This window comes from Antedon bifida, chromosome 4, assembly GCF_963402885.1.
Source record: "Antedon bifida chromosome 4, ecAntBifi1.1, whole genome shotgun sequence".
Lineage (NCBI taxonomy): Eukaryota > Metazoa > Echinodermata > Crinoidea > Comatulida > Antedonidae > Antedon > Antedon bifida.
Genome location: NC_136229.1, coordinates 9,735,309 through 9,758,110, shown reverse-complemented (window position 1 = coordinate 9,758,110; position 22,802 = coordinate 9,735,309).

The window sequence follows — 22,802 nt, the reverse complement described above, 5'->3', positions numbered from 1 at the left end:
CAGGAAGAAGTGCATTCAGCAAAACTGAGTTATCAGGTTGGTCTTGAACAATGATTAATTTATTCCACGATGTCAGCTGTTCAGAATTAGGTTCTTTGTAGTACAATCTCAGTGTGGAAACCGAATTGTCACCATCTCCTTGAATCTGAAGAGCAGTTACACTTACAGGTACACTGAATGCAATATCTACATAAGGTTTAGCTTCTTCTTCTAGATTACTTGGATACCATGGGTTATCATTGTCAATCTTGGTACTGTCTGGGTTTGCTACCTCATCAGAAGTACTTCTGGTAGTTTGTAACTCTTCAACCTCATCCAAGTTCATTTCACATACTAATCAGGTAAAAAAATTATATACAATATTTAATTCATACATTATATTTATTAACTGGTTGAACAAAAAACAATACATAATTTAACATTACATTTTGTTAGAAACTGTTGATTACCTGGGCCAGTTGTCATCACAACTCTAGGTGTTGTTGTCAGTTCAGTTGTACTTGGTACTGGTTCAGTTGTACTTGGTACTGGTCCTGTAGTAGTAGCTGGTACTCTAGTACTTGGTGCTACTACTGTAGTAGATACATGTTGCGGAGGTGTAGTTGATACAACCGACACTGGTCCTGTTGTCTGAACTTTTCCTGCAGTAGTAGCAGCTGGTCCTTTTGTAGTTGGTGCTGCAGCAATAGTGGTTATTGGCTGCATAGGTGTAGTTGATTCAACTGATGCTGGTCCTGTTGTCTGACCATTTTCTGTAGTAGAAGCTGGTACTCTTGTACTTGGTGCTGCTACAGTGGTGCTTATTGGCTGCAGAGGTGTAGTTAATGCAACGGAGACTTGCCCTGTTGTCTGTATTTTTTCTGTAGTAGTAGCAGCTGGTCCTTGTGTACTTGGTGCAACTGCTGTAGTAGATAGATGTTGCAGATGTGTAGTTGATGCAACTGATACTGGTCCTGTTGTCTGAACTTGTCCTGTAGTAGTAGCAGCTGGCCCTCTCGTAGTTGGTGCTGCTGCAATAGTGGTTATTGGCTGCATAGGTGTAGTTGATGCAACTGATACTGGTCCTGTTGTCTGAACTTGTCCTGTAGTAGTAGGAGCTGGCCTTCTCGTAGTTGGTGCTGCTGCAATAGTGGTTATTGGCTGCATAAGTGTAGTTGATGCAACTGATATTGGTCCTGTTGTCAGACCTTTTTCTGTAGTTGTGGCTGGTCCTCTCGTACTTGGTGCAGCTGCAGTAGTGGTTATTGGCTGCAGAGGTGTAGTTGATGCAACTGAGACTTGCCCTGTTGTCTGTACTTTTTCTGTAGTAGTAGCAGCTGGTCCTTGTGTACTTGGTGCAACCGCTGTAGTAGATACATGTTGCAGAGGTGTAGTTGATGCAACTGATACTGGTCCTGTTCTCAGACCTTTTTCTGTAGTAGTGGCTGGTCCTCTTGTACTTGGTGCTGCTGCAATAGTGGTTATTGGCTGCAAAAGTGTAGTTGATGCAACTGATACTGGCCCTGTTGTCTGAACATTCTCTGTAGTTGTAGCAGCTGGCCCTCTCGTAGTTGGTGCTGCTGCAGTAGTGGTTATTGGCTGCAGAGGTGTAGTTGATGCAACTGATACTGGTCTTGTTAGAACTTTTTCTGTAGTACTGATTGGTCCTCTCGTACTTGGTGCTGCTGCAATAGTGGTTATTGGCTGCAAAAGTGTAGTTGATGCAACTGATACTGGTCCTGTTGTCTGAACATTCTCTGTAGTTGTAGCAGCTGGCCCTCTCGTAGTTGGTGCTGCTGCAGTAGTGGTTATTGGCTGCAGAGGTGTAGTTGATGCAACTGATACTGGTCTTGTTATAACTTTTTCTGTAGTACTGACTGGTCCTCTCGTACTTGGTGCTGCTGCAGTAGTGGTTATTGGCTGCACAGGTGTAGTTGATGCAACTGAGATTTGCCCTGTTGTATGTACTTGTTCTGTAGTAGTAGCAGCTGGTCCTCTCGTACTTGGTGCTGCTGCAGTAGTGGTTATTGGCTGCAGAGGTGTAGTTAATGCAACTGATACCAATCCTGTTGTAGTTGAAGCCAATGGTACTACAGTAGTACTTTGTGCTGTTGCAGTAGTAGATACTTTCACTGTTGGTTGCACTGTTGTAATCGTTTGTAAGCAGCCAAACAAACCAATTCTTAATGTTGGTACACCATCATATGAATCAATTTTAACCCTCATAAAATGTATTACAGGGAATTCTTCAGGAAGTGTAAGTGTTAATGGACTAGAATTATCAATCTGATCTGGAACTGTTATTAAATTATTCCATAAAGCCATTGTGTTTGAATTAGCCTCTTTGTAATACAATTTAAGTCTAGATACAGAGTTTTGATTATGTCCTTGTATATGAATTGCTTTCACACTGACTGACTCATCAAACACAATATCTACATATGGATTTGGTTCTTCAGCAAGTCCACTTGGATACCATGGTTGATCGCTGTCAAGTTTGGTACTATCTGGATTTTCTACATTATCAGAAGTTGTTCTGGTTGTAGCCAACTGTTCAACTTGATCCAAATCCATGTAACAAACTAGAAATAATGACATGATAAAACATTTTGAATAGTAATTCTGGATATAAGAAAATATTGAGCTTTTTAAGAAAATATTTAGCGAACAAAAGTCCATTTTACAGAGTGTTTTTTAATGGACGAACTAGAAATGATAAAAGCTGTTTATTTTATCATTTGACTAACATTTTTTGTAAATAAACTTAAACTAATCAAAATCAAATTACTCCATACATGGATTGGATTTATTTTCGAGTTATATCAGGTTGGGGAACATGTGGGGAAGATGAATGTCTTTACATCTTTACTGTTTCAATACTGAACTAAACTCTCACTACAATAGGCTAATTCTGGTTTGCAGAAAGGTTTGTAGAATACATTTTACATGGTAATAAATTATTTGAGAGCTTTCAATTGTTAGAAAACTGGATCTTAATTACCTTTCGTTGTAGTTTGGTAACTTTCTATTGTGGTTGGTGGTTTAAACGTCTTAGCTGGCAAAGTAGTACGTTCTCCTGACAAAATGCTAGTTGTCAAATCTAAAATGAAAAAGAAAGAAAATAGGTAACAATTAATATAGTCTTTATCTATTTTATGTCCATTCAATCGTTTAAAATGGTATTTGCCATAAAGCTAATTACCTTGTTCTCTAGTGGTTGATACACTAGAAGTTGTAGCTGGTACTTTTGTGCTTGGCACAGTTGTTTGTCCTTCTGGGAAGGGTGTTATTGTGCCAAGTGGTGGAACTCCTGTTGTTGATCCTGATACTCTGGCAGTTGTACCTGGTGCTTTTGTGCTTGATGCAACTACAGTTGTTTGTCCTTCTGGGAAGGGTGTTATTGTGCCAAGTGGTGGAACTCCTGTTGTTGATCTTGATATTCCAGCAGTTGTACCTGGTGCTTTTGTGCTTGGTACAGCTCCAGTTGTCTGTCCTTCTGGGAAGGGTGTTAGAGTGCCAAGTGGTGGAACTCCTGTTGTTGATCCTGATACTCTGGCAGTTGTACCTGGTGCTTTTGTGCTTGATGCAACTACAGTTGTTTGTCCTTCTGGGAAGGGTGTTAGTGTGCCAAGTGGTGGAACTCCTGTTGTTGATATTCCAGCAGTTGTACTTGGGGCCTTTGTACTAGGTACAGCTCCAGTTGTCTGTCCTTCTGGGAATGGTGTTAGTGTACCAAGTGGTGGAACTCCTGTTGTTGATCCAGATACTCCGGCAGTTGTACCTGGTGCCTTTGTACTAGGTACAGCTCCAGTTGTCTGTCCTTCTGGGAAGGGTGTTAGTGTGCCAAGTGGTGGAACTCCTGTTGTTGATTCTGATACTCTGGCAGTTGTACCTGGTGCTTTTGTACTAGGTACAGCTCCAGTTGTCTGTCCTTCTGGGAAGGGTGTTAGTGTGCCTAGTGGTGGAACTCCTGTTGTTGATCCAGATACTCCGGCAGTTGTACCTGGTGCTTTTGTACTAGGTACAGCTCCAGTTGTCTGTCCTTCTGGGAAGGGTGTTAGTGTGCCAAGTGGTGGAACTCCTGTTGTTGATCCAGATAATCTGGCAGTTGTACCTGGAGCGTTTGTACTAGGTACAGCTCCAGTTGTCTGTCCTTCTGGGAAGGGTGTTAGTGTGCCAAGTGGTGGAACTCCTGTTGTTGATCCTGATACTCTGGCAGTTGTGCCTGGTGCTTTTGTACTAGGTACAGCTCCAGTTGTCTGTCCTTCTGGGAAGGGTGTTAGTGTGCCAAGTGGTGGAACTCCTGTTGTTGATTTTGATATTCCGGCAGTTGTACTTGGGGCTTTTGTACTAGGTACAGCTCCAGTTGTCTGTCCTTCTGGGAAGGGTGTTAGTGTGCCAAGTGGTGGAACTCCTGTTGTTGATTTTGATATTCCGGCAGTTGTACTTGGGGCTTTTGTACTAGGTACAGCTCCAGTTGTCTGTCCTTCTGGGAAGGGTGTTAGTGTGCCCAGTGGTGGAACTCCTGTTGTTGATCCTGATACTCTGGCAGTTGTACCTGGTGCTTTTGTACTAGGTACAGCTCCAGTTGTCTGTCCTTCTGGGAAGGGTGTTAGTGTGCCTAGTGGTGGAACTCCTGTTGTTGATCCTGATACTCTGGCAGTTGTACCTGGTGCTTTTGTGCTTGATGCAACTACAGTTGTTTGTCCTTCTGGGAAGGGTGTTAGTGTGCCTAGTGGTGGAACTCCTGTTGTTGATTTTGATACTCCAGCAGTTGTACCTGGGGCTTTTGTACTAGGTACAGCTCCAGTTGTCTGCCCTTCTGGGAAGGGTGTTAGTGTGCCTAGTGGTGGAACTCCTGTTGTTGATCTTGATATTCCAGCAGTTGTGCCTGGTGCTTTTGTACTTGGTACAGCTCCAGTTGTCTGTCCTTCTGGAAAGGGTGTTAGTGTGCCAAGTGGTGAAACTCCTGTTGTTGATTTTGATATTCCGGCAGTTGTACCTGGGGCTTTTGTACTAGGTACAGCTCCAGTTGTCTGTCCTTCTGGGAAGGGTGTTAGTGTGCCTAGTGGTGGAACTCCTGTTGTTGATCCTGATACTCCGGCAGTTGTACCTGGTGCTTTTGTACTAGGTACAGCTCCAGTTGTCTGTCCTTCTGGGAAGGGTGTTAGTGTCCCTAGTGGTGGAACTCCTGTTGTTGATCCTGATACTCTGGCAGTTGTACCTGGTGCTTTTGTGCTTGATGCAGCTACAGTTGTTTGTCCTTCTGGAAAGGGTGTTAGTGTGCCAAGTGGTGGGATTCCTGTTGTACCTGGTGCAGCTCCAGTTGTCTGTCCAGAAAATGGTGTTCCTGTTCCAAGTGCTGGAGTTGATGTTGTTGGAATTGATGTTGTTACTGCAAATTTGAATATATATATATATATTTTACAAATCAATAATTAAAATGTGAAAGCATTGGTTGGTTGGGAATCAAATTTGAATCTTGATTTTAGTAATAATAATATTTAATCAGTTTTACAAAACAATACTTTTGTTGTGACCCTTAAACAATTTTCATACCAATTAATAAAAATAAATTATCAAATTAATACTTACGGTCTAAGTAACAGCCCAATACTTGAATGCGTACACGTGGCTTAAGACTACTTTCAACAGGAGTAATAACTAGGGATGCAGCTTCAATGCCTGGTTCGAGTAATGTAATGGTAACAGAATTCAATTCATCTACATTTCCAATAAACACCTATTATATATATTTAAAAAAAAAACAACTTGTAATTTATGTCTTATATAATCATTGTTAGGGGACTGTGATTATTAAGTTTTAATTTTCTCGAAAGGGGTAAAATATTTAAAATCTAGAATCTTGTTAAAAATCATTTTAACTTTTTATGAAATATTTAATTGTTATATAATATAATATAACTTTATAGTGTTGTTTGAATCATTTGAACATACAGTATTTCATCTTGAAACACGCGCAAAAGAAGTCATTATGTTATTACATATTAATCATTGCTTGTACTAGTATAAACCAATCAAATAAAAATTATCATCCCTTCAACCCAAGTTTAAAGGAAATATGGTAATAAAATCACATACACTTGATCCATCTGCAGTTTGGACATTTAGTAAATCAACTTGACCTGGACGTCTGTATTGTAGTGTGAATGCTTCCAAGTATTCATTGCTACCAGATCCACCTCCCATTAGATTCAATGCGGTTACCAAGGCTGGGCCGTCTAAATCAATAAGTAACTTGGGCTCAACGGGAGAAGATGTCCAGCCATAGATTCCATTCTGATCAGGTTGACTGACAAAACCGAGACGGGGGTCAGAATCTTCTGAAAGCTCTATTATCTCAGAACAAGGACCTGTATAGGATTTTAAGATGCCATTTCATGATTTTAATATAATTATAAGTAAATGTTGAAATATGCATTCAGCTATGAATGTACTACGATAAGGAACATACAAAAAAACAGAAACCAACAGTGGTGCTGGTAGTCTATGGGTGAGAGTATGCCATTATTCTTAAATACGAACAGCCATTCGACATGAATATAAAATTGGAGAATTTATTCTATTTAATAATTGATCCATATTTTATTGAATAATGTATATAAAAATCCAACTTTTATAACACTGTATTGTCACCAACAATAAAAGGAACCTTCTGGATTGAAAAACAGAATGACTATAAATTTACAATTCACAATCATGGAAAGCAGAAAGAATGTTCATCCTGCATTGCTGCCATGTACTTGCAAATGTTCTTATCGCAGATTTCTTACCTAGTGTCTTTACTGTCATAGGTGTCGTGGAACCATGTGTTACAGCTACAGTAGTCGACATGATGGTTGTTGGTGCGTGAGATGTTGTCATCCTTGGAGTAGTAACTAAAAATATTTACAAAATAAAAGTGTGAGATGGCAACATTCTTGTAGTCAATATTAAACAAAAAAATAAATACGAGAAGAGCAATCATACTTCAGAAAAAAAGAAAAATGTTAAAGACATTATTTTTCACAAACTACATTTCATGTAAAAAGAATTTTCACTCAGCCCCGTCTTCTGAAAATATAACCTTTCATCTGTCACCTCATGAAATTGTACCACTGCACTCATAAACATTCATATATGTATAGTAGTATCTGTATAATTTATATCCCAATAATTAATTACTTAATGACATTAAAATACCTGTGTAATCACACCCAAGCAACTGAATTCGAAGACGTATATCAACATTTGTGTTAAAAATTTGAAAGGCAATGGCATTGGTATAAATGCTTCCTAGATATTCAGGAATAGAAATGCTTATCGGGTCCATGTCATTGGTGTTGCCTTCAAAAGTCTGTAGTGGTAAATTAAAAAATAATTTTAACATAATTTGCATGCTTTTGGTAACACTTTTGAAAATATGTATATATACAATCAACCCTCTCAATACCAAACTCTCTGAAAACCAGAACATCTCCCAAAACCAGATTTTTCTTGAGGTACAAAAGGTCCCAAACTCGTTTTTACCATTAAAAACACATTCTGAATATCAGATTTCCCAGAAACCCAGACATGTTAGGTCTGCACAAAGGTGTCTGTTATTGGGAGAGTTGACAGTTGGAAGAGCCAAGCTCTTAATTATGTTTCTTTACTTGGAGTTACACTTGTATTATCTATCTATCTGATTGTTATAATTATTATATTTTTATAATCGTATTCATTAAAAATTTAAAAAATGATTGATTATAATAATTGTTTAGTTGCAATAAAAAGCTCCATGTATAAGCATATACATCCAAAACACAAAAATAATATAACATACATATAATAAACTAGGAATTTAAAATATAATGATAATTGTTCTCAAACCTTTGTCTGAGGTGAACTAGCATCAGATGCTATGGAAGCATATTTGTCAGAATTTGGAGGCAAGTACGATATTTGGAACTCCTCTGGATATGCATTCGAGCCTGGTCCGCCTCCAAGAATTATGACTCCAGTTATCTCCATAACCTCTGGTAAAGAAATGAGAAGAACTGGATACTCTGGTCTTGCTGGGCTCCAGCCATATGTCCCATCTTCATTTTGCTCAGAGTCAAAGTTTACTTCCTGTGGATTGTTTGGTCCAAGATCAATGACACTATCACAAGCTAAAATAGAAATACAATTTTAGTTGAAACAAACAAAAATATCTATCATTTGGTTAAAAAGATAATTTAATATCTTTTGTATTTGTAGAGAAATACTTTAGTGCACGTCTGGGATGATGTCATTTTTTTAATTCATCGAAAACAGGAAACAGGAGGATCGGATTGAGGAAAATATTGGGTAAGACAGGAAGAAGAGAGCAAAGAAACATGGAATGACTAATATTCAATGATAAATGGGAGAACATTTGTTTAGATTATTTGCAAGAATAAACTTACAATATTGTGTTGTTAATTTCTTAAATTCTGTTGTCTCTGGTGCAGCTGTTGTTCCTGGTGCCATGGTTGTCTTCCAATTATGTGTTGGTGTGACCTTTTTAGTTGTCTGAAGTTTGGTCGTAAAAACACTTGGCTGACCAGTTGTTGTAAGACTTGGACCACCAGGTGTGGTCATTGGTTCAGTCAGCATAGGTGTAGTAAACACGCTTGGAATACCAGAAGTGGTCTGACTGGGTGGACCAGATGTTGTTGAAAAAACTACAGTAGTTTGTCCTTTATAAGGAAATAAGAAAACATGACATGTATATGTTACACAACACTAAAGCTGTAAATATTTATTTAGTTTTAATGACCTAAAAATATATATAAATTAATACTAAATTAATAATTGGTTTAAAGGAAAGCTCGAAAACAAATTAAAGTCAAACTAAATGTTAAACTAGTGAAACAATATTTAAATAAGAGAAGACTGAACTGGACTATTTTTGTTATATTGATTTATATAAGATCTTTATCTTATCTTATTATATATTATTGAGTCTAAAAGCAGTAATATTATTAATAATAATATATCTTAATTATGGTCTATTTTATATTATCATTAATATTAAACATTCAGTTAGAGAAATTACTGACTCACAGAGGCCTAGGTCGCTTTTGTTTTTCCTACCTGTTCATATTGGTTTTTTGTTTGGTCAAATAAAATAAAAGAAATATTGGTTGGACAATTCATACATTAATGTTTGAAATTAGTTCTAACCTTCCTTATCACATCCAAGTGGTTGCATTCTGAGTCTCACTTCAAATAGTTCATTTACTGGTTGAATGATAATACTTGATGTAAGCACTGACTCTGTTAACTGTACAAGTTGAACAGTACTATCATCTGAGTTTCCAGGGTAATACTATATAGAACAACACATAAAGCAAAACATTTAGGCCTGTATTCTTGAAAAGGGACTAACTTTAGTTCTGGACTAAGGGCAGTCCTGAACTATCTTTGATCCGGTATTCTTGAAACCTGGATCAACTGGTTCTGGACTAAACAATGAAAAATGATTGTCTCTTGAGGTTTGAGATTTTACAGGGGTTCTAAAATTAAGTTAATAGTGAACCTAGATTAACCTATCACAGGAGAATAAAAGTAATAATATGTTACAAAAAAAATGTTACATTTTCAGTCCTGTGAAGATAATACTTATTTTTTGGTTTTAAAGCCCCCTTCCCTACGTTTTTTAGATCTAATTTAAGATCACAAACTATATTTAATGTAAAAATAATACTGTATGGTCCTATTGCGATAACTTTTTTCGTCTTTAAACGGTTAAAAATGTGAAAAATAAGTCGATTCTAATAATTATAGCGGCCCGCTATAAATCCCAAAATGCATTGCGCGCGGATTGATATTTTTGTTTTTCACCTGTAATTCGCCCACTTTTCGATCGATCGTGAGACCAAAACAAATGGAAGACTCCTAACTTTTCAGCGAAAATACCGGGTTTTCCCCAATTTGTATCAACGGAGTCTGGCAAAAATAGAAAGACAATTAATGCAGCAACTATACAACGTCAGGCTAGGTATATAGCTGGCGTACGATGTTTGTACGTTACCGATGTTTACCAGCTAGGCCTACAAAACTAAGCCTAGCTAGGCTAGGCCTAAGACCGTCCACGAGAGGTCGATCGCCGCGAGCTACTTAGGTAGTGCATTGTTTCTCACTTTTTATCATAATTTACCATAAAACGTACATTTAAGACAAGGAATGACATGGTTTAATGTTTTTAAAGTGATATATATGTATTATTTTCCAAAAAACGTCCAAAATTGCAGGGAAGGGGTCTTTAAAAACATTTTAAACTTGTCCCTTATACAATACAAAGTCAAACCTACCTGCAGACCTTCAGGAGGTGGTACTTTCAAAGCATCACCTTCTTCATCTACGTACATAACTTCAAATTTCTCAACAAACGCATTTGAAGATGGTCCACCACCCTGTATAAGGATAGCTGTTACGTAAGATTCTGTAGCCAATTGTGCAACAATGAAAGGTACATCTGTTGGAGTCCATCCATAAACGTTGTTAGCATCTGGTGTGCCATCAAGATATGCTTCTGGATTGATTGTCTGGAATGGTAGGGCTTCTTGGCAAACTGAATAAGTAAATTAGTAATGATTAGGTATTACAGGTATTAGTTACATTAAATAGCAATTGAAATAAAATACATATTCTAAAATGTTATAGCTGCAGATTTCAAACTTAGTCATAATCTATCTCAGCTTTGCAAACACCAACGTTCCTTACAGTGAGGCATATTATATTTTCATGGATATAGAAAAACATTTCAAACTAAAAAAGTATGAAGTAAAAATATAAATTTACAGAAAGTCAACATTTAATTAATATTTGAAAAATGTTACATACCTTGTGGTGGTGCAGTTGTTGGACCTGAAATTTAAATAAAATAAATTAGGCCATGTATTTTTTTATGTTGTGGAACCAAAGGTAATTGCAATAAATAATGGCAAATTAGTAATGTAGGAACTACATAACCTTTTGATGTACATATGATTATGTCGTCATCATATTATTTCATTGAATTAAAGGTATACATTTCCTTTAATAGTTGTAGATATTTTATTTAAATATAAAAGATTTCAGTAAAGAGTGAATGTCTAAAAACAATGGGGATAATGTTGTTTTACCTGAACATCCAAGTAGCTGTACTCTAAGCCGTATAACCTGTTCAATGTTGATAATTCGAATCATGATCACTGATGCATACACTGGACTCGGTAAGGATACAGTGACAGGTGTGTTACCATCTGTGTTTCCAGTAAATAACTAATAAAACATATAATGAATAGTTAAGACAATTTCCTATAAGTAATAAAAAGAATTATAGGTAATAAGTACTACTGTACTACCAATTATGTTTGCATCAGAGAGCTATGTTAATTGGTCAGATGTTTTGCCATACTGTGATGTGCATTAGAATACTAAAGTAATCACAAACTTAGTAGTCTAGAGGTAAGAATAACAAGACTGGAAATTTGAATATCATGGGTTAAAGACCCATCTGAGTATCCAATAAAAAATGTGTGTTGCTCAACATAATGATTTGATATACTGAATTTAGGAATTACACCAAACAGTTTCCAATAAAAAAATTGATATCTGCCTTTGCAAGCATCTTATTATATATATTATTTTCATTGAGTAGTTTGAATTAATTAATAATTTGAATTATAGATTTTGAAAAGCAGGCTGATTCCAAATGTGAGTGTCAAGGTGTTATAAAATGAGCCTTTAATTCTTGTGTAGCAGTGGTTAATTTTAATTTCTTTATTAGAATAGAATGCATGTATTTCTCACACATTCACATCTTTTATGTTCATTAACATTGCAATCAATAGTGAGTAAAGTCAACTACTGCATTTACCCCAGGAATAGTATGAAGTGCCCCTGGTGCATCTGGTGTGCTGTACATCATGGTGAACATTTCCACAAAGGCAATAGAGTTGGCTCCTCCTCCCATCAATATTATAGCAGTTACAGTCTCAGGAGATGCAAGTTCTAGTGAAACTAGTGTGTCCCCATTTACAGGTGTCCATCCGTATATGCCTGACTGGTCTGGAGAACTATCAATTAACAGCTTAGGATCTGTGTCAGCGGATAACTCTAATGGCTTGTCACATACACCTATATATTACACAAATATGAGTAATTTAGAGCTTTATTTCATTTGTTTTCTTTTACTTTTATTAGCTTAAAGGGAGTTAGCTGTATATATATAATAGTCCTTGTGCAATGTTACACAGGGTGCAGACCTTATGTTGTTAAATATCATATTCTAATATCAATTGTTTTGATTAGTACTATCTATTTAGATACATTTTTTAAATGAAGCAAATTAGTGAATACTAGGCAGAGTACAACAAGTAAAACCACAAACTTTAAAAAATTAATATAAACAATAATTTACTTGGAGTGACTGATGTTACTGGTACATGTGGTGTTGCATTTGGAGTTTTTGGTTTCATAGAGGTCACTACTGGATTTCTGGGAGTTGTTCCTTCTGCTGGTGTAGTTACCTCTGGTTTTGCTGAAGTTGTACCTATAAATATTGAACAATTTAAATTCATTTTCTTAACATCTTTTAAAAAAAAATAATCAGTATAAATAAACGCATCGTGTAATATATCTTTACACTGATGATGGGAAGTGCTTCCCGAAACATATATGCATGTATTTTATTTTGTTAAAATAAAAGATGAAATTAAAACAGCTCAAATGTAAAGTAAAAAAAATAAATTACCTTCATGTTCACAGCCAAGAACTTGAAGCCTTAGCCTTACATCTTTATTATTTGTATTTAAGATTCGAATTGTCAGCGAGGTTGCCACAACAGGTGTTGACAAAATGACGGTTTTAACAGTGGAATCATCATCATTACCAGGGTAACTCTAAAATAATAGAATGAAAAAATATATTAAGAAAACTAAAGTTGCCTTTGTTAAGCAGCCACCTCACAATAAAGTCCTTTTCCATTATTTCCTACATGATATTAGTGAATACTAATATGCCGATGCTAAATCTTGTTAATGAATACTTTTATCCTATGACTGCAATCCACTGCTGAATGTAACCTTCATAAAAAAGTGTATTTTAACTTCAACTTATGCTTATCGTTAATTTATTAAAGAAAAAAAAATTACCGATTGTCCTTCTGGTGGGCTGACTTGCAAAGCTTCTCCAGGCTTTGATGGCGAAACATACATAACTAAGAAATTCTCCACAAATGCATTAGTTCCATCTCCTCCTCCCAAAATATTTAAACCAGTCACAATCATTGGTTCCAAAAGGTCAACTTTCAAGAGGTCGAAACCTGCACTTGCTGGAGCCCAACCATAAACACCTTCTGCATCTGGTGAGCTTTCAAATGGCAGCATGGAGTCTTCTGGCAAATCGAGCGGAAGGATTTCCTGGCAGACATCTAATGGAGCAATCAGTTTGTAACATCATTTAATGTTGGTGAAAGCTCAACAGTTAAATTATTCAATACATTTTACTTGCTATAAAACCAGCAAAATCAAAATACTTACGTGGTGTGGTTGAGCCTACAGGTTGTGCCGTGCTTGGAGCACCTGCTATGGTGGTTGGAATCTCTGGTGGTCCTGTGGTACTAAGAGCTGCACCTGTAGTCCCAGAAGCTGGTCCTGTTGTACCAGGAGCTGGTCCTGTAGTACTAGGAGCAGCTGGTCCTTTAGTACTAGGTGCAGCTGGACCTGTTGTACTTTTAATAGGTTCAATCGTGGCAGGTCTGACTGTTGTTCCTGAATGAAATGTATAACCAAATTGATTATCTACCGGTTTTATTAATAGCACTACTGTATGTTACAACATAGTTCACAAGACAGTTTTATTATACCTTTGAGAGGTATTTATTCTGAAAATAATGTCTTGTGTAGAATTGTGTAGATACTGTATGAAATAGACAGAGTAATAAATAACTTACCTTCATGTGCACAACCAAGAACCTCAAGTCTTAGTCTGATGTTATTATTATCGGTATTGAAAACTCTGAGAGTCAATGATGACGCATATACTGGTTCTGATAACATAACAGTTTTGACAGTTGAAGCATCATCATTTCCAGGGTAACTCTAAAACAACAGAAGTAAAATGTATTCATTAGATTGTGTGTATGTAACACATAAAGAAAGTAAATCATATAATTAAATTATTAATCTATTTCATAAAGCAATGGAATTATAATAATTACCAATTGTCCTTCTGGTGAGGTAACTTGTTGGTTTATTCCAGGCATTGATGGTGAAACATACATAATAACTAAACTCTCCACAAATTCATCAGAATCTGCACCTCCTCCCAAAATATTTAAACCAGTCACAATCATTGGTTCCAAAAGGTCAACCTTCAAGAGGTTTACATCACTTGCTGGAGCCCAACCATAAACACCTTCTGCATCTGGTGAGCTATCAAATGGCAGCTTGGAGTCTTCTGGCAAATCGAGTGGAATGACCTCTTTACAAACATCTGAAAAAAAACCCCACATATTTGAAGTGAAAATCCAGAATAGACAGAAATAGCAAGCACTAATTACATTTTTTTTTTCTTTATGGTTTCTGTTAATCTCTCTGTAAAGCGCTTTGATATTCTGAAAAGGCGCTTTATAAATAATGAATAATAATAGGATTATTTTTTCAATTTAGTATATTTCTTATTAGTAGTGCTTTAAAATATGACCGGAGATATAGATAAAAATAGCACTTACGTGGAGTTGTTAGTTCTGCCCCAGTAGTCACCTGGATGTTCGGTAGTGTAGTCATAACAGGTCTTACTGTTGTTCCTAAAGAACACATTTTAAAAACTCTTAGAAACTAAACAGACCTCTCTTTTTCTAATTACAGCATATTTTGTAATCTAGGCTCACAGCTTTCTATTTCTATTAGAAACCTGTTCATTAATCTCTTCTTAAAGATTTGTTACGCTATTCTATTTAAACATAGAATAAAATAAAAGAGTAAATTGGTACTTGTTCCTCCAAACAATGTTTGTTTGCTTTACAGTATAATTAGTAACCTTGCAATATTGTTACATTTTAATGTTTTTTTTATTATATATATATATATGTTTTTTTTTGTATGTTGAATTTTTGTGTAGCTTTGCTGTGAATTTGTCTATTTTTGGTCCATCATTTTAATGTTTCAATCTTTGTACTACAGTATTTTCAGACTTATGTCTGCTTTTTGTAAATTCTTTATATTATACCTGAATAAATAAATAAATATTGTTTCTGTATGCAGCGTATGTATCTATCCAAAAGTTCACTTATACTAATGTTTTTCAGGTTATTGGAAAAGTATATTAAATCAAACAAATTACCTTCATGTGCACAACCAAGAACCTCAAGTCTTAGTCTGATGTTATTATTATCGTTATTGAAAACTCTGAGAGTCAATGATAACGCATATACTGGTTCTGATAACATAACAGTTTTGACGGTTGAAGCATCATCATTTCCAGGGTAACTCTGCAAAAACATGAGTAAAACTAACTTATTACTATGTGTTGTATATGTTAACGTAAAACAATAATTGAAGAAATATAATATTAATCTACTACACAAAAGAAAGAAATTATAATAATTACCAATTGTCCTTCCGGTGAGCTAACTTGTTGGTTTATTCCAGGCATTGATGGTGAAACATACATAATAACTAAACTCTCCACAAATGCATCAGAATCTGCACCTCCTCCCAAAATATTTAAACCAGTCACAATCATTGGTTCCAAAAGGTCCACCTTCAAGAGGTTTAACTCATCACTTGCTGGGGCCCAACCATAAACACCTTCTGCATCTGGTGAACTATCAAATGGCAGCTTGGAATCTTCTGGCAAATCGAGTGGAATGATCTCTTTACAAACATCTGGAAAAAAATATATATACAAAAATTAATTTTACTAAATATTGTGTTTAGGATTTCAGAACTATTATACAGTATTATATAAATATGTTAAAATATTTACGTGGAGTTGTTGGTCCTTCAGTTTGTACTGCACTTGATGTTGTTCTTGGTACAGATGTTGTTACTAAAGATTTAAAAATTAAACACAATAAGTTCAGGGAAAAAAGGTGTCAGTATTGAATAAATTAGTTAAACATAATAGAGTATCATTTTCCTCAATCTAACACAATTTTAAAAATTGAATTTCATTATATTAAGTCTCAATATATAATGTATGGTATGAATAACATCAATACAACAGCTATTATATTAAGGACACTTTATGTTAAATTTTTGAGGTTTTAAAAAAATAATGCATAATTACTTTAAAAATATTAAATCAACAGCATTTGTATAAATATTGTGTTAAACCATAAAACAAGATAATCCCTTGTTTTAAATGTACAGTATACGGTTATTATGATAAAAAGAGAAAAACACATTCATTCACAAAAGGCCCATATAGTATTCTATAAAAATCTTTATAACAGTACTTCATTGAAAAGAAAGTAAAGATTAACTAACCCTCGTGTTCACAACCCAGTACTTGAAGTCTTAGTCTGATGTTTTTATTATCGGTATTGATAACTCTGATAGTCAATGATGATGCATACACTGGTGTTGACAAAATCACTGTTTTTACAGTTGAAGCATCATCATTTCCAGGGTAACTCTACAAAAATTAAATTGTTTAATATAGTTAATATCAAATTACTGCAAAATGGGGTTGGATTAAATTTTATTTTCCATCTGACAACAATTAAATGTTTAACTATTTACTAGTTTTCTGCAGTTTATTAATTTGTCCATGGACATTTGTCTACATAAGTAGTAGGCTTAATAATAAACATTAATTAATTATACAATAATTACCAATTGTCCTTCTGGTGAGCTAACTGGTAAGTTTACTCCAGGCATTGATGGTGAAACATACATAATAACTAAACTCTCCACAAATTCATCAGAATCTGCACCTCCTCCCAAAATATTTAAACCAGTCACAATCATTGGTTCCAAAAGGTTCACCTTCAAGAGGTTTAACTCATCACTTGCTGGAGCCCAACCATAAACACCTTCTGCATCTGGTGAGCTATCAAATGGCAGCTTGGAGTCTTCTGGCAAATCGAGTGGAATAATCTCTTTACAAACATCTGGAAAAAATATAAATACAACAATTAAACAGATTTAGATATCAAAGTGTCTTTTTAAAAATGTATTACAAAGACATATGTTATTCTTTTTTCTCTTCAAGAAGAAATATCTAAACTGCCCATTGAAAATCTTTAAATAAATGATATGTACATGACAAAGATAAAAGTATACAATTGAAAATAGAATGACCCAAGAAGTCAAATACGTCTGCGATATAACCACCATAGAAAGTATATTGCATTGTTTTTAAGATTCCCAAAACAGCATTTTGTAATAAATATTGTGTTTAGGATTTCAGAACTATTATTATATAAATATTTTAAAATATTTACGTGGAGTTGTTGGTCCTTCAGTTTGTACTGCACTTGATGTTGTTCTTGGTACAGATGTTGTTACTAAAGATTTTTACAAATTAAACACAATAAGTTCAGGGAAAAAAAGTGTCAGTATTGAATAAATTAGTTAAACATAGAGTATCGATGCACTGTTATCTAGGATTATGAGAAAACATTAACATGGGAAGTTGGTCAAGATTGAAGGGTGAATCAGTTTCGTACAAAAAAGCTGTCACTTCATAAGTGCTTATACCCGGGTCAGTCTGGTAAAGCCAATATTATGAGTGAGATTATTTTCCTCAATCTAACAAAATTTTTAAGTTGAATTTCATTATGTTAAGTCTCAATATATAATGTATGGTATGAATAAAATCAATACAACAGCTATTATATTAAAGACACTTTATCTTAAATTTTGAGGTTTTATAAAAATAATGCATAAAAATCAACAGCATTTGTATAAACATTGTGTTAAACCATAAGACAATGTAATTCCTTGTTTTAAATGTATGGTATATGGTTAATATGATAAAAAGAGACAAACACATTCATTCACAATAAGCACATATAGTATTCTATAAAAATCTTTGTTAATTCATTGAAAAGAAAGTAAAGATTAACTAACCCTCGTGTTCACAACCCAGTACTTGAAGTCTTAGTCTGATGTTTTTATTATCGGTATTGATAACTCTGATAGTCAATGATGATGCATACACTGGTGTTGACAAAATCACTGTTTTTACAGTAGAAGCATCATCATTTCCAGGGTAACTCTACAAAAATGTAATTGTTTAATATAGTTAATATCAAATTACTGCAAAATGGGGTTGGATTAAATTTTATTTTCCATCTGACAACAATTAGTGTCTAACTATTTACTAGTTTTCTCCAGTTTATTAATTTGTCTACATAAGTAGTAGGCTTAATAATAAACATTAATTAGTTATACAATAATTACCAATTGTCCTTCTGGTGAGCTAACTGGTAAGTTTACTCCAGGCATTGATGGTGAAACATACATAATAGCTAAACTCTCCACAAATGCATTAGTTCCATCACCTCCTCCCACAATATTTAAACCAGTCACAATCATTGGTTCCAAAAGGTCAACTTTCAGGAGCGTTAACTCATCACTTGCTGGAGCCCAACCATAAACACCTTCTGCATCTGGTGAGCTTTCAAATGGCAGCTTGGATTCTTCTGGCAAATCAAGAGGTAAGATCTTCTGGCAGACATCTAAAAAATAAATATGTATGTAATAGAAAAGACTATATAGAAGTAGTGTATTTAATAAAAGAAAACTGAACTGTTCACAATTATGTTATTATTACTGTAACTTCCATAAGGATAGTAACATAGTTGTTACAGACTACTGTATTATTCAGAAAACTCACACACTATGTGTATGTATATGCAAGTCTCGGCCTAGTCTTGTCCAAGTCTCTAGTTGTTGTCTTTTTCATTTTGTTAGTATTAGTGGCAAGCGTCACCAGCAGACAATCACGTTTTGACAATTTTGTCCAAGGTAATTCCATCTCAAGTATACATATGAAACGCCATATGTGCAAAAATATTTATATCTTCACCATTGCTAAGCAGAATCACGGTCTAGAACCTAGGTTTATATTAGCCAGACATTCCCTTAAATTGTTTGATTAAATTAAAATAAACTACCATAATTACTTTACATTGTTACTTACGTGGTGTTGTTTGTTCTGGTTGTTCGGTGCTTGGTGCAGCAGGGATTGTGGTTGAGCCAACAGGTCCTGTTGGAGTGACAGTCACAATATGTGGCTGTGTGCTCTGTGGTTGAGCTGTTGTAGTAACTAAAAGATACAACCACATTTAATAATATATATACTGTAAACTGTGAGATTGCTAAATTACACAAACCAATAGTGGTGTTGGTAGTCTATGAGTGAGATACCTACCTGTATAGACTGTATAGTCTAAATAAGACATTGGAAGATTGGAAAAAAGAAAATCTAATGAAAACAAACATTTAGTTTATAGTATTGTTTTTACTCTTATGACCCCAAATCCCATGTAGCACTTCTATCTTCTTATTTACATTTTGAATGTTAGGTTTTGGTCACTTTTGCAATGGATACTGTAATTGCATCTAATCTCAGTAACAATGTCAGTGACACATACAGCTTGGAGAAACATACACACTTTGGTTAACTTATATACAGAAAGTTAATCAAAAGGATAAAAATAAAGATATTTTTATTGACATTTGTTGGTCAAACTGTTCTCTTTTTCCTCTTTTTTTACTTTTACTACCCAAGTTATTCAAGCTAAATGAAGCATTTAAAGTAACTTAAGTGAACCTGAAGCATGATGACATTTGTGAGAAATAGGTTGACACACTTTGCATGAATTGAGTTTAGTTCTACTGCATGATGATTTAAGAATATCTTTAGCTGCAGTAAACTTACCTCGTTCATAACATCCAAGAACTTGAACTCGTAGACGTGCAAGCCTCTCTTGCAGACCAACGTGAATAATCAGCTTTTCGGTAATGATAACATCAGGTAAAGTCAAGACAGCTACATTTGTGTCATCAACATTTCCTTCAAATAACTTAAATGCAAAGAAAATCTTTAAATAATATTGAATTCTCTCCTTCCTAAAATAAAAATTTAACCAATTTCTTTAAACAATTGCTGAAAAATTAGGTTTAAGTCCATTCGATCATAACCGATTCTGATACGTCAATCAGAATAACTCTAAATTAAAATATATAGGTTCAATGAGCAAGGGTTGAGTCTCTTTGAGTCAGCTGTACTGCAGTTATTGTGAAATAATAATTGCATATTGTATAGAATGACATTAATAATAAATAATTTGACAACATAACATAGCTATTAACCAAATGGGGAAAACGGCACTAGATTTTGTCATGTAGTTCAGGACGACATAATTTTAAAATATTTCAGATGAAATATTATAATTTATATAGAAAAGCAAATAATAATAGTAAATGTACCTTTGGAAGAAAACCACTGTCATCCATTACATAAACCTCTCTGTCACTTCCAATCTCAATAGAAGAAATCTGGAGACGTTCAGAGAACTCGCCAGTGTTAGATCCACCACCAAGAATATTTAGGCCTGTGATTCGAACTGGTTCCGCAAATATTAATTCTACAGAGTTATCTAGAATACTGGGTGCCCAGCCATAAATACCATCGGCGTCTGGTGCACTGACAAAATGTAACTTATCTGGTGCATCAAAGTCTAGAGTCTTGCTACAATATCCTGGGAATAAAACAGATTTAATTTTTATTATTAATTTTAAAAAATAAATAAATTTTTAATATTAGATTAGAATATAGTAGAAAAACTATGTCATTCATTCATCAGTGGAAAACATCTATTTATTGTCATTTGCATATAAAATATACATATACATTATGTGGAACATTATGTTTGCTCTGAGATATACAAAACAAATAAATAATATCAACAATATCTTTATATGTAATAAAAAGGGTGATTTGTTACCTGTTGTAGCAAGTACAGCTGTAGTTGGTATAGGTGTAGTAAATTGTCCTGAAAAAAAAAGAAAATTAAATACATATCAAATTATGTATTTGCGTTGTTTTATAGTTCTCCGTTGCGAAATTGTTTATATCTAGCAAGATATTTTCATTGTTTTCTACTCTTACTTTCCACCCGCTATTCACCAGCATGTGCCTCCTTTGTTTTTATTTCTTTTATTCCTGACCACTCAGGCAGCGTTTGTCTGCTTTATATTGTCAATTCTACTGATGAAAGACTATTGTTGCTCTGCAAATTTTTGTGGCTGTTTTGATTTAGCTTTTTGCTTATTTTATTTGATACCCACAGCATTGTCATTTTTTCAGTAACTTGCCTTTGGATTTGTTTCCATAATTTGATTTCATTTTTTTTTTCTTTTCTACGTACTTAGAAATAAATACAATACTGTTATCATATATCTGATTTTAGTACAGAATTGATGATATAGATTGTTTTTATTTTAAATTGTCTTAAACTCCTTTATATTTCCTTACAATATTTTATTTTTCCGTCTGGAACAAATCAAAATATCACATCTAAATATTTTGTTTGTTACGAATGCTTGCATGATACTTACCAACTTGTTCACAGCCAATAACTTTGATTTTAAGTTCAACTGGAGTAACTTGCTGAAGAACTCGAATCATAAGCTTTGCTGTTCGTTGAGGAACAGGAAACTCAATGAGCACTGGTGTTGAATCATCGAAATTAGCAGCAAAGAACTAGAAAAAAAGAATTTGTTTTAATATTAATTTTACCTGATTTGAGACATAAAACTGCCTTCACCCTACAGTTAAAAGCATTAATTTTTATTTGTTGCTGTTTTTTTTTTTTAGACAAATTTCTAAGGATAACCATAATTCACCCTCCTTAAAGCTCCTCAAATGTGCCCATATATGGACATGATGATGTCATCACTACCATATTTGGGTACGTCATACTTTTTTTGTCAACTAGTTTGATAGTGTACACAGTGAAGAAAGGTGCCAATCCTGTTCGCAACATATACTGTACAAAAGTCTTTAGGAGTGGAGCTGTTTTAATAAACTGAGAAAAATAATTGGTGAAAAAATGTTTCCATATTTCAGAAGGTGCACTAAATTTACACAAGTATAAAAGTGAAATTCTTTATTTAAAGTTCTGTCTACACTATCAAACTAGTTTGACAAACAAAGTATGATGTGCCCAAATATGGTAGTGATATGAGGTCATTGTGTCCATCGCATGTTTTCGTCACATAAAATGTGATAGTGTAGACAGAGCATGTAAATTTAAACTTACATTTTGTTGTGTCTCACTGATTATGACAGATGGAATATTACCATCTTCTGTTAGGTACATAATCTGTATATTCTCCACATATGCATTGCTTCCTTGTCCCCCACCCATTACAACCAATCCTGTGACTGTGCTCAGATATTCTAGTGGGATGTCAAGCATGGGACCATCCTCAGTTGGACTCCAGCCAGGTCCTGCACTGTCCACTAAGACAAAGTCAGGTACGGAATCAGCAACAGGGATATCTTGATCACAAACAACTATAGGAAAAAAGATTAAATATTATTTAGATATGTTGAAAATATGTTATTCATACAGTGTCACCTCAGTAAAAACATTGATAGTTTTAAAGTACTGAGTAAAAATGGGTTAATCAACTCTTAATCACACATTACCCACTTTAATCAATCTAGTAACTTATCTAAATACTTACGAACTTTCGTGAGTGGTTTAACCGAAGAACAGGACTGTTCATCACTCTGATCAAAGCAATCGTAAATGCCGTCACATCTTTCCTCGATTGGTATACACTCATGGAATTCCAAACACTGCC